Source organism: Pavona decussata, unplaced genomic scaffold, assembly GCF_977016875.1.
Source record: "Pavona decussata unplaced genomic scaffold, jaPavDecu1.1 SCAFFOLD_45, whole genome shotgun sequence".
NCBI classification, from domain to species: Eukaryota; Metazoa; Cnidaria; class Anthozoa; order Scleractinia; family Agariciidae; genus Pavona; species Pavona decussata.
This window is the reverse complement of record NW_028145467.1, coordinates 475,529-489,711: the sequence shown is the minus strand read 5'-3', so window position 1 is coordinate 489,711 and position 14,183 is coordinate 475,529. Positions and strand designations below refer to the sequence as shown.

The 14,183-nt window shown below is 35.9% G+C and overlaps 1 protein-coding gene across 1 annotated transcript in view; it reads right to left on the bottom strand.

Moving 5' to 3' along the window:
* The window catches only part of LOC146482488 (mitochondrial inner membrane protease subunit 1-like), a 348,467-nt gene that overhangs the window by 106,146 nt on the left and 228,138 nt on the right, over positions 1-14,183 (bottom strand). The gene's annotated exons all lie outside the window — the stretch shown is intronic.

The window sequence follows — 14,183 nt, the reverse complement described above, 5'->3', positions numbered from 1 at the left end:
AAAAACTAACCCACAAAGGTAAGAATCACTAACCCTCAAGCGTAAGAAAACTAACCCCCAAACCTAAGAAGTACTAACCTCAAAAGTAAAAAACTAACTTCCAAGCGTAAGAATCACTAACCCCTAAACGTATCAATTCCTAACCCCCAAACGTAAGAAAGCTAGCCCTCAAACTTAAGAATTACTAACCCCCAAAGGTAAAATAACTAATCCCCGAACGTAACAGTTACTAACCCCCAGACGTAAAACAACTAACCCCTATTTGTAAGAATCATTAACCCCCAAACGTAGGAAAACTAAACCTAAAACGAAAGAATTACTAACCTATAAACGTAAGAAAGTTAATCCCGAAAGTAAGAATTACTAACCACCCAAACGTAAAAAAAACTAACCCGCAAACGTAATAATTACTAACCCCTGAATGTAAGAAAACTAACCCCCAAACGTTAGAATAACTAACGTACAAAAATAAGAAAAAAAAAACCCAAAACGTAAGAAAACTAACCTCTAAACTGAAGAACTTCTTACCCTAAAAGTAAGAAAACTAACCTCCAAATGTAAGAATCACGAACCCGTTAACGTAAAAAAACTAACCCCCAAAACGTACGAATCACTAACCCCCAAACGTAAAAAAACTAAACCCCAAACGTAATAAATTTAACCCCCAAAGCTTGAAAATCTAACCCGTAAACGTAACAATCACCAACCCCCAAACGTAACAACAGTAACGCTCACATGTAAAAAATTACTAACCCTAAAAGTAAGAAAACTAACCCCCAAACGGAAGAATCACTAAACTCCTGACGTAAGAAAACTAAATCCCAAACGTAAAAAAATAACCCTAAAACGTAAGAATTACTAATCCCCAAACGTAAGAAAACTAACCCCCAAACTTAAGTATTACTAACGCCCAAACGTAAGAAAACTAACCCCTTAAACGTAAGAATCATTAACCCCCAAACGTAAGAAAACTAACCCCCAAACGTAAAAATCACTAACTTCCAAACGTAACGAAACTAACCCCCAAACGTAAGAACTACTAACCCCCCAACGTAAGAATTACAAACCCCAAAACGTAAGAAAACTAACATTTAAAGGTAAGAATTACTACTCCTCAAACGTAAGAAAACTAACCCTCAAACTTAAGTATCAGTTACCCGCAAACGTAAGAAAACTAACCCCCAAACGTAAGAAAACTAAGCTCTAAACGTAAGAATTACTGACCCCCAAACGTAAGAATACTAACCCCAAAAAGTAACAATCACTAATCCTCGAACGTAAGAAAACTAGACCCCAAACGTAAGAGTCACTAACCCCTAAACGTAAGAATTACTATCACCTAAACGTAAGAAAACTAACCCCCAAACGTAAGAATCGTTAACCACCAGATGAAGAAAACTAACACAAAACATAAGAATCATTAACCCCCAAACGTAAGAAAACTAACCCTAAAAAAAAGGAATTACTAACACCCAAACGTAAGAATCGCTAGCCCCCTAACGTAAAAAAACTTACTCCCAAACGTAAAAGCACTAGCCCCTAAACGTAAGAATTACTTACGCCCAAACGTAAAAAAAATAACCCCCAAACGTCAGAATTACTAGCCCTCAAACGTAAAAAAAAATTAATCCCGAAACGTAAGAATCACTAACCCCCAAACGTAAAAAATCTAACCCCCAAACGTTAAAAAACTAACTCCAAAACGTAAGAATCACTAACCCCCTAAGGAAAAAAAACTAACTCCTAAACGTAATAATCATTAACCTTCAAACGTGAAAAAACTTACCCCCAAACGTAAGAATTATCAACCCCTAAATGTAAAAAAACTAATCCCCAAACGTAAGAATCACTACCGTGTAAACGTAAGAAAACTAACCCCCAAACTTAAGCATTACTAACGCCCAAACGTAAAAAAACTAACCCCTTAAACGTAAAAATCATTAACCCCTAAGGGTAAGAAAATTACCCCCAAACATAAAAAAGATTAACCTTAAAAGTACGAAGATTAACTCAACCCCTAAATATCAGAAGACTAACCCCACAACGTAAGAATCACTACCCTCTAAACGTAAAAAAACTAACCCCCAAACGTAAGAAAACTAACCGCCAAACGTAAGAATCACTAACCCCCAAACGTAAGAATCAGTAACTCCCAAACGTAAGAAAACTAACCCCCAAACGTAAGAACTATTAACCCCCAACCTAAGAATGACTAACCCCCAAACGTAAGAAAACTATCCTTTAAACGTAAGAATTACTACCCCTCAAACGTAAGAAAACTAACCCCCAAACTTAAGTATCACTAACCCTTAAACGTAAGAATCTCTAACCCCCAAACGTAAGAAAACTAACCCTTAAACGTAAGAATTACTGATCCCCAAACGTAAGAAAACTAATCACTAAACGTAACAATTACTAGCCTTAAAACGTAATAAAACTAACCCCCACACGTAAGAATTACTAACCCCAAACGTAAGACTTAATAACCCCCAAACATAATAAAACTAACCCCCAAACGTAATAAAACTAAGCCCCAAACTAAAAAAACTAACCCCCAAACGTAAGAAGACTAACCTCCAAACGTAAGAATCATTAACTCCGAAACGTAAGAAACCTAACCCCCAAACGTAAGAATTACTAACCCCCAAACCTAAAAAATCTCAACCCAAACGTAAGAATTACTAACCTCCAAACGTAAGAAGTCTAACCGCCAAAAGTACAAATTACTAACTCCCAAACGTAAGAAACCTAAACCCCAAACGTAACAGTTACTAACCCCTAAACGTAAGAACTAATCCCCAAACGTAAAAATTACTTACTCCCAAACGTAAGAAATTTAACCCCTAAACCTAAGAATTACTAACCCCTAAATGTAAAAAAGTTTACCCCCAATTTAAGAATTACTAACCTCCAAACGTCAGAAAACTAACCCCAAAACGTAAGAACTACTAAACCCCAAACGTAAGATTTACTAACCTTTAAACCATAGAAATCTAATCCCCAAATTTAAGAATTAAAACAAACCCCAAACCTACAAAATCTAATCCCCAAAAGTAAGAATTACTAACCCACAAACGTGAGAAATCTAACTCCAAAAGGTTAGAATTACTAACCCCCAAACGTAAGAATTACTAACCCTTTATAGTAAGAAATCTAAGCCCCAAAGGTAAGAATAACTAACAAGCAAACGTAAGAATTACTAACCCCCAAATGTAAGAAAACTAATCCAAAAACGTAAGAAATCTAACCCCCCAACGTAAGAATTACTAACCACCAAACGTAAGAATTACTAACCCCTAAACGTAAGAAAACTAACTCCAAAACGTAAGAATTACTAACCACCAAACGTAAAAATTACTAACCCGCAAACATAAGAAAATCTAACCCCAAAACGTACGAATTACTAACCCCCAAACGTAAGAAAACTAATCACCAAACGTAAGAATTACTAACCCTTAAATGTAAGAAATCTAAACCTCAAACGTAAAAATTGCTAACCCCCAAACGTAGGATATCTAACCCCCAAAAGTAAGAATTACTAACCCCCAAACATAAGAAATTTAACACTTATAAATGGTAAAAAATATGAACCCCTAAAGGTAAGAAATCTAACCTCCAAACGTTAGAATTACTAATTCCCAAACCTAAGAAATCTTACCCCCAAGCGTGAGAATTACTAACCCCCAAACGTAAGAAATCTAAATGTCAAACGTTAAAATTACTAACCACGAAACGTAGGAAATCTAACCCCCAAACGTAATAATTACTAACCCTCAAACGTAAGAACACTAACCCCCTAAGGTAAGAATTACTAACCCCTAAACATAAGAAATGTAACCTTTAAAGCTAAGAATTACTAACCCCGAAACGTGACAGATCTAACCCCCGAAACATAAGAAATCTAACCCTAAAATGTAAGAATTACTAATTGCCAAACGCAAATAATCTAACCCCCAAAGGTAAGAATTACTAATTCATAAATGTGAGAAATGTAAACCCCAAACGTAGGAATTACTAACCACTAAACGTAAAAATCTAACCCCCAAACGTAAGAACTGATAACCTCCAAACGTAAGAAATCTAACCCCCAGAAGTAAGAATTACTAACCCCCAAACGTAACAAAAATTAAACCCCAAACGTACGAATTACTAACCCCCAAACGTTAAAAATCTAACCTTCACACATAAGAATTACTTACCCCCAAAAGTAAGAACACTGAGCCCTAAACGTAAAATTACTAACCTCGAAGCGTAAAAAATTTAACCCCCAAACGCAAGATTTACTAACCCCCAAACGTAAGAAATTTAACCCCTAAACTTGAAAATAACTAACCCCCAGACGTAAAAAATCTAACCTCAAAACGTGAGAATTACTAACGCCCAAACGTAAGAAATCTAAACCTCAAACGTAAAAATTACTATTCCCCAAACGTAGGAAATCTTACCCCCAAAAGTAAGAATTACTGAACCCCAAACGTAAGAAATTTAACCCTTAAACGTGAAAATTACTAACCCGCAAACGTAAGAAATCTAACCCCAAACGTACGAATTGCTAACCCCTAAATGTAAGAAATCTAACCCCTAAAAGAAAGAATTACTAGCCCCTAAACGTAAAAAAATTCACCCCAAATGTAAGAACTACTAACCCCCAAACGTAAGAAATCTTACGCCCAAACGTAAGAATTATTAACCGCCAAACGTAAGAAAACTGAGCCCCAAACGTAACAAATCTAACCCCGAAACGTACGAATTATTAACCCCCAAACGTAAGAAAACTAACCCCCAAACGTAAAAATTACTAACCCTTAAACGTAAGAAATCTAACATCCAAATGTAAGAATTACTAACACCCAAATGTAAGAAAACAAACCCAAGAACGTAAGAAATCTAGCTCCCAAACGTAAAAATTACTAACCACCAAACGTAAGAATTACTAACCCCCAAACGTAGCAAAGCTAACCCCCAAACGTAAGAATTACTAACTCCCAAATGTAAGAAATCTTACCCCCAAACGCAACAATTACTTACCCAAAGGCGTATGAAATCTAACTCCGGGTTAGTAATTTTTACATTTGGGGGTTAGTTTTCTTACGTTTGTGGGTTAGTAATTCTTACGTTTCAGGGTTAAATTTCTTACGTGCGAGAGTTGGTAATTCTTACGTTTGAAGGTTAGTTTTCTTACATTTGGCGTTAGTAATTCTTACGTTTGGGCGTTAGATTTCTTACGTTTGAGGGTTAGTAATTCTTACGTCTGGGGGTTAGATTTCTTACGTTTGGGTGTTAGAAATTCTTACGTTTGGGAGTTAGTTTTCTTACGTTTGGGGGTTAGATTTCTTACGTTTGGGGGTTAGTATTTCTTACGTTTGGGGGTTAGTTTTTGTTACGTTTGGGGTTTAGTAATTCTTAGGTTTGAGGGTTTGATTTCTTACGTTTGGATGTTAGTAATTCGTGCACTTGGGGGCTGGAATGCTTAGTTTTGGGGGTTTGGTAATTCTGACGTTTTGGAGTTAGTTTTCTTACGTTTGGGGGTTAGTAAGTCTTACGTTTGGGGATTAGTTTTATTACGCTTGGGGGTTAGTGATTCTTACGTTTATGGGTTAAATTTCTTACGTTTGGGGTTAGGAATTCTTTTAATTGGCGGTTAGATTTCTTACGTTTGGAGGTTAGTAATTCGTACATTCGGGGGTTAGATTTCTTACGTTTGAACGTTAATAATTCTTACGTTTGGGGGTTGATAAATCTTACATTTGGGGGTTCGTCTTCTTATGTTTGGGTTTTAGTTATTCTTACTATTGGGGGTTATATTTCTTAGGTTTTAGGCTTAGTAATTCTTACGTTTGTGGGTTAGAGTTCTTTCGTTTGGGAGTTAGTAATTCTTACGTTTAGGGGTTATATTTCTTACGCTTGTGGGTTAGTAATTGTTACGTTTGGGGGTAAGATTTCTTACATTTGGGGGTTAGTAATTCTTACGTTTGGGGGTTATGTTTCCTGCGTTCGGAAGTTAGTAATTCTTACGTTTAGTAGTTAATAATTCTTACGTTTGGGGGTAAGATTTCTTACGTTTTTGGGTTAGTTTTCTTACATTTGGGTGTTAGTAAATTGTACTTTTTTGGGTTAAATTTCTAACGTTTAAGGGGTAGTAATTTTGACATTTGGGGGTTAGTTTTCTTACGTTTGGGGGTTAGTAATTTTTAACTTTGATGGTAAGTAATTCTAAAGTTTCGGGGTTAGATTTCTTACTTTTGGGGGTTAGTTTTCTTACATTTATGGGTTAGTAATTCTTACTTTCGTTGGTTAGATTTCTTATGTTTGCAGGTCGATAATTCTTACGTTTAGGGGTTAGATTTTTTAGGTTTAAGGGTTAGTATTTCTTACGTTAGGGGGTTAGTTTTCTTACGTTTGAGGCTTAGTAATTCTTATGTTTGGGGGTTAGATTTGTTACGTTTAGGGGTTAGTAATTCTTACGTTTTGGGGCTAGATTTCTTACGTTTGAACGTTATTTATTCTTACGTTTGGGGGTTAATTTGTTACGTTTTGGGGTTAATAATTCTTTTATTTATAAATTAGATTTCTTATGTTTGGGTGTTAGTAATTCTTACAATTTAAGGTTAGTTTTTTTACGTTTGTTGGTTAGTAATTATTACGTTTGGCCGAAACGTAAGAATTCTAACTCCCAAACGTAAAAATTACTAACCCTCAAGCGTAATAAAACTAACTCCCAAACGTAACAATTACTAGCCCCCAAAGGTAAGAAATCTAACAACCAAACTTAAGAATTACTAAGCCTCAAACGTAAGAAATCTCACCTCTAATTAAACGTAGGAATTACTAATCCCCAAACGTAAAAAAACTAACCCAAGAAAGGAAGAATTAATAACCCAAAAACGTAAGAAATCTAACCCCCAAACGTAAGAATTACAAACCATCAAACGTAAGAAATCTAACCCCCAAATGTAAGAATTACTAACCTCCAAACGTAAAAAATCTAACCTCCAAACGTAAGAATTACAAATCCCAAAACGTAAGAAATTTAATTTTCAAACGTATGAATTACTAACCCCCAAAACGTAATAAAACTAAGCCCCAAACGTAAAAAATCTAACCCCCAAACGTAACAATTACTAAGCCCCAAACGTAAGAATTACAAACCATCAAACGTAAGAAATCTAACCCCCAAATATAAGAATTACTAACCTCCAAACGTAAAAAATCTAACCTCCAAACGTAAGAATTATAAATCCCAAAACGTAAGAAATTTAATTTTTAAACGTATGAATTACTAACCCCCAAACGTAATAAAACTAACCCCCAAACGTAACAATTACTAAGCCCCAAACGTAAGAATTACAAACCATCAAACGTAAGAAATGTAACCCCCAAACGTAAAAATTACTAACCTTCAAACGTAAAAAATCTTACCTCCAAAAGTAAGAATTACAAATTCCAAAACGTTAAAAATCTCACCCCTAAACGTAAAAATTACTAATTCCCAAACGTAAAAAAACTAACCCAAGAAAGGAAGAATTAATAACCCAAAAACGTAAGAAATGTAACCCCCAAACATAAGAAATACCAAAGACAAAACGTAAGAAAAATAACCACCAAACGTAAGAATTACGAACCATCAAACGTAAGAAATCTAACCCCCAAATGTAAGAATTACTAACCTCCAAACGTAAGAAATATAACCTCCAAACGTAAGAATTACAAATCCCAAAACGTAAGAAATTTAATTTTAAAACGTAAGAATTACTAACCCCCAAACGTAACAAAACTAACCCCCAATCGTAAGAAATCTAACCCCCACACGTAAGAATTACTAAGCCCCTAACGTAAGAATTAAAAACCCCTAAACTTAAGAATTACTAACCCTCCAAACGTAAGCATTCTAATACCCAAAGGTAAGAATTACTAACCTTTAAACGTAACAAATCTAACCCCCACACGTGCGAATTACTAACCTCCAAAACGTAAGAAATCTAACCCCCAAACGTAAGAAAAATAACCTCCAAACGTAAGAATTACAAACCATCAAACGTAAGAAATCTAACCCCCAAACGTAAGAATTACTAACCTTCAAACGTAAAAAATCTTACCCCCATACGAACGAATTACTAACCTCCAAACGTAAGAATTACAAACGAAAAAACGTAAGAAATTTAATTTTGAAACGTAAGAATTACTAACCCCCAAAGGTAAGAAAACTAACCCCCAAACGTAAGAATTACTAACCCCCAAACGTAAGCATTCTAACACCCAAAAGTAAGAATTATTAACCTTTAAACGTAACAACTCTAACCTTCACTGGTGCGAATTACTAACCTCTAAACGTAGGAAATGTAACCCCGAAACGTAAGAATTACTAACAACCAAACCTAAGAAATCTAACCCCCAAACATAAGAATCTCTAACTTCCAAATGTAAGAAAACTAACTGCCAAACGTAAGAATTACTAACCCTTAAACGTAAGAAATCTTACCCCGACACGTAAAAATTAATAACACCCAAACGTAAGAAATCTAACCCATAAACGTGAGAAAACTAACCCTTAAACTTAAGACAACTAACCCCAAAACGTAAAAATCACTAACCTCCAAACGTAAGAATCACTAACCACAAAACGTAAGAAAAATAAACACCAAAACGTAAGAATTAATAACCTAAAAAAGGAAAGAAATCTAACCCCTAAACGTAAGAATTACTAACCCCCAACGTTAGAACTTTAACCGTCAAACGTAAGAAAAACTAACCCCCAAACGTAAGAAATCTAATCCCCAAACATAAGAATTACTAACCCCAAACGTAAAAAAACTAACCCCCTAAACGTAAGAGTTACTAACCCCCAAACGTAAGAAAATTAACCCTTAAACGTAAGATATACTAACCCCCAAACGTAAGAATTCCGACGCCCAAACGTAAGAAGTACTAACCCCCAAACCTAAGAAATCTAACCTCAAAACGTAAGAATTACTAACCCCAAACGTAAGAAATCTAACTTCAAATCGTTAAATAAACTAGCCCAAAAACGTAAGAAGACTTACCCTCAGACGCAAGAACTACTAACCCCCAAACGTAAGAAATCTAAATCCCAAACGTAAGAATTACTAACCCTTAAACGTAAGAAAACTAAACCCCAAAAGTAAGAATTACAAACCACCAAACGTGAGAAAATTATCCCCCAAATGTTATTTTTACTAACCCTAAAACGTAAGATATCTAAATCCCAAACGTAAGAATTACTAACCACCAAACGTAAGAAAACTAATCCCCAAACGTAAGAAATCTAACGCCCAAACGTAAGAATTACTAAGCCCCAAACGTAAGAAATTTAACCCCAAAACGTAAGAATTAAAAACCCCCAAACGTAAGAAAACTAATCCCCAAACGTAGGAATTACTAACCCCCCAGGTAAGCATTCTAACCTAAAGGCAAGAATTACTAACCTTTAAACGTAAGAAATTAAACCTTCACACGTAAGAATTACTGACCTCTAAACGTAAGAAATCTAAACCTCAAAAATAAGAAAACTAACTCCCAAACGTAAAAATTACTAACCTCCAAAGGTAAGAAATCTAACCCTAAAACGTAACAATTACTAACCCCCAAACGTAATGAAACTAACCCCCAAACGTATGAAATACTAACAACGAAACGTAAGAAATCCAACCCCCAAACCTAAGAATTACTAGCCTCCAAACGTAAGAAACCTAACTCCAAAACATAAGAAATCTAACCCCCAAATGTAAGATTTACTAACCCCTAAACGTACATATCTAACCCCCAAACGTAAGAATTACTAACTTCAAAACGTAAGAAAACTAACTCCCAAACGTAAGAATTAATAACCCCCAAACGTAAGAAAACTAACCCCTAAACGTAAGATATACGAACCCCCAAACGTAAGAATTCCGACGCCCAAACGTAAGAACTACTAACCCCCAAACCTAAGAAATCTAACCTCGAAACGTAAGAATTACTAACCCCAAAAAGTAAGAAAACTAACCCCCAAACGTGAAAATTACTAACCCCCAAACGTAAGAAATCTAACTCCAAATCGTTAGATTTACTAGCCCGAAAACGAAAGAAAACTTACCCTTAGACGCAAGAACTACTAACCCCCAAACAAAAGAAATCTAAATCCGGAACGTAAGAATTACTAACCCCCAAACGTAAGAATTACTAACCCCTCAAGCGTAAGAAACCTAAACCCCAAACGTAAGAATTATCTACCACGAAATGTAAGAAAAAAACCCAAATGTAAGACTCACTAACATCCAAACGTAAGAGATCTAACTCTCCAAACGTAAGAATCACAAACGCCAAAAGGTAAGAAAACTAACCAAGAAACGTAAGAATTAATAAACCCCAAACGTAAGAAATCTAACCCTCAAACGTAAGAATTACTAACCACTAAACGTAAGAAATCTAACCCCCAAACGTGAGGATTCTTAACCCCTAAACGTAAGAAATCTAACCTCCGAACGTAAGGATTTGTAACCTCCAAACGTGAGAAACCTAACGCCAAAACGTAAGAAATCTAACTCCAAAACGTAAGAAATCTAACCCCAAAACGTAAGATTAACTAACCCCTAAACGTAATAAATCTAACCCCCAAACGTAAGAATTACTAACCCCCAAACGTGAGAAAACTTACACACAAACGTAAGAATTACTAACCCTAAGACGTAAGAAATCTACACCCAAAACGTAAGAATTATCTACCACGAAATGTAAGAAAAAAACCCAAATGTAAGACTTACTAACATCCAAACGTAAGAGATCTAACTCTCCAAACGTAAGAATCACAAACGCCAAAAGGTAAGAAAACTAACCAAGAAACGTAAGAATTAATAAACCCCAAACGTAAGAAATCTTACTCTCAAACGTAAAAATTACTAACCACTAAACGTAAGAAATCTAACCCCCAAACGTAAGGATTTTTAACCCCTAAACGTAAGAAATCTAACCCCCAAACGTAAGGATTTTTAACCCCTAAACGTAAGAAATCTAACCCCCGAACGTAAGGATTTGTAACCTCCAAACGTGAGAAATCTAACCCCCAAACGTGTGAATTTGTAACCCCCAAACGTAAGAAATCTAACCCTGAACGTAGGATTTGTAACTCTTAAACGTAAGAAATCCCACAAGCTCTGAGCTTTTAACCTTATCGTGTTCAAATAAAGGATATGTATGTATGTATGTATGTATGTATGTATGTATGTATGTATGTATGTATGTATGTATGTATGTATGTATGTATGTATGTATGTATGTACGTTCGGGTGTTGTATTTCTTACCTTCGGACGTTGTAAATCCTTACGTTTGGGGGTTATAAATCCTTACTTTTGGGGGTTGTATTTCTTACGTTCGGGGGTTATAAATCCTTACGTTTGGGGGTTATAAATCCCTACTTTTGGGAGTTGTATTTCTTACGTTCGGGGGTTGTAAATTCTTACGTTTCGGGGTTATAAATCCTTATCTTCGGGGGTTGTATTTGTTACGTTTGGGGGTTATAAATCCTTACGTTCGTGGGTTGTATTTCTTAAGTTTGGGGGTTATAAATCCTTTCGTTCGGGGGTTGTAAATCGTTACGTTTGGGGGTTATTAATCCTTACGTTCGGGGGTTGTAAATCCTTACGTTTGGGGGTTATAAATCGTTACCTTCGGGGGTTATAAATCCTTACTTTCGGGGGTTGTATTTCTTACGTTCGGGGGTTGTAAATCCTTGCGTTTCGGGGTTATAAATCCTTACGTTCGGGGGTTGTATTTCTTACGTTTGGGGGTTATAAATTCTTATGTTGTGGGGTTAGATTTTACGTTTGGGGGTTATAAAATCCTTACGTTCGGGTGTATTAAATCCTTACGTTTGGGGGTTATAAATCCTAATTTTCTGGGGTTGTATTTCTTACGTTTCGGGATTATAAATCCTTACGTTTTGGGGTTATAAATCCTTACGTTCGGGGATTGTAAATCCTTACGTTTGGGGGTTATAAATGCTTACGTTCGGGGGTTGTATTTCTTACGTTTGGGGATTGTAAATCCTTGCGTTCTGGGTTGTATTTCTTACGTTTGGCGGTTGTACATCCTTACGTTCTGGGGTTGTAAAACCTTACGTTCGGGAGTTGTTAATCCTTACGTTCAGGAAATGGTAAAACCTTATGTTCGGGGATTAAAATTCGTTAAGTTCGGGGGTTTATAAATCCATGGGCTATAAATCATAATCGCTATATAAGTGAGACGATTTACATAAGGGGTGTTTTATTTATTTTTTGTGTTATTTTTATATAAGGGTCTGTGCGCAGCTACTGATAATGATCCTGTTTTCTAGCTGTAACTGTAGGTTATTGATTTGACCTGGTTTTAATTTGAAAAGAACCAGCTTTTCATATTGTTGCCCCTTGTCATTTGTAAGTAAATTTGGCGCTACTTGAGATATCCAACTCCGGGCCCGAGACGTCAATCTGTCAGTGTTTTCTTTATAACAACCAAAATTGACAGCACCACTGATCTCTTATGTAAACATGCTATATAATTCGGCCGGTATTTGAATGAATGAGTTTTAGTTGCATTATATAAATGTGGAAGGGGTGACAAGCGAGGTGAGTACAATTAAAATGAAATGAGGGGCGGATTGTGTAGTAAAATTATGGATATTACAGTGCAAAACTTAAAAGAAACTCTCTCTGTTACAGTCAAATATTGGAGGTATAGATTTCAGTTGAAACGGTGTTTACGATCGACACAAGCATAAGCATTTGCGGATGCATAATAGTGCTTATGTTCCACACAAAGCAGGCGTGACATAAGAGAATCAGCATAAAAGATTCTCCTCTTTCTTATACTTCTGCCTATGCTTCTGTTGGTCCGTTTCCACTTCTCATAAACTTGTGTGCTTCCGTTTATGCTAATCATGAATATGCTCATGGCAACGTCGTGCGGACAAAGAACCGTTCATCTGTAATAAAGCCTTAACCTGTTTTCGTCTTAAAATGTGGGGCTATTTTATTACCCCTATGTAGTAACCATCTCCCTTGATTTTCTACCTTGTTTTGACTGCATTCTGTTCTTAAACTTAAAAGTTCCTAAGTGGTTTAATTTACGAGATGATCAACATTATTTTGTTAGTACCTTCACAATAGCTATATGGATTATGATCGACTGTATGTGCTTTGTTATCATTTTCATAAGTCGTGCAGGCCTACATTTAATATTTTAACCTAAATAGGGCTGATTAAGGAAATGGCAAGCTCAATTTTAATTAACAGGATAAAGGTGTTATTTGAAGTTTGCACAAAACCAATTCATTCAGTGGAAGACATCTTTGCTAGTTGCCTCTTTTTTTCAAGTCTATAAAAAGACCTCAGCCCACACGTCTGCGTCATGTTCCTCGTCATATCACGGTAAACGAAGTAGTTTGGCAAACAGCAGCCGGAAACTAGTGACGTCATAGAGTATGGTGGAATAGACGAGCTAGCGATGCCGTAAAACTTAAACAAAGTGATCAAAATATTTACCTGGGAGGTGAGTCCACCCTGATTGACCGGTTCCAACTTCACATAGAACGATCCTAAGTTAACGATTTTTTAGTTTGGCTTATCTATGACTGAATCGAGTTGTTTCCTGCCGTTCGAGATATCATCTCTTTCGCCAACCATAGCAGAAATTTTGTAACGTTTGCTGTGCCCCAGACTGAAAACAAAAATAATGTGAAAATTGAGATAAAAATTAAAGTTGGCCTCTAAAGGCTCCGCCAGCTACCGCCTTCCCCTTATATACACTTTCTTAAACTAACCAAGAAGATAATAACAGAAGTTTGATGTTATTTGTCTCCCACCTCCAATAGTTTTGGAGCTACCAGAGTAGGGCAAGAATTTTTTGCGCTCAAAATATGTTCTTTATCAGCAAGGGTTTTTAAAACAACTAACGGGAAAAAAGAAATAATAATAATAATAATAATAATAATAATAATAATAATAATAATAATAAAAAGTAGCCCTTCCACTTTTCTAAGTCCTATTTTCACTGGACCCAGATAACCTACAGCTCCATCATTGTTTTTTGTGTCTAGGAGCCTTATTTTGTTGTTCGTTCTTTTGTCCTCTCGACCAATAATGTGAGACATTGCACACGGTGCAGGTTGCCCGATAAAAAAGCTGTTGTTGTTTGTTTGTTTGTTTGTTTG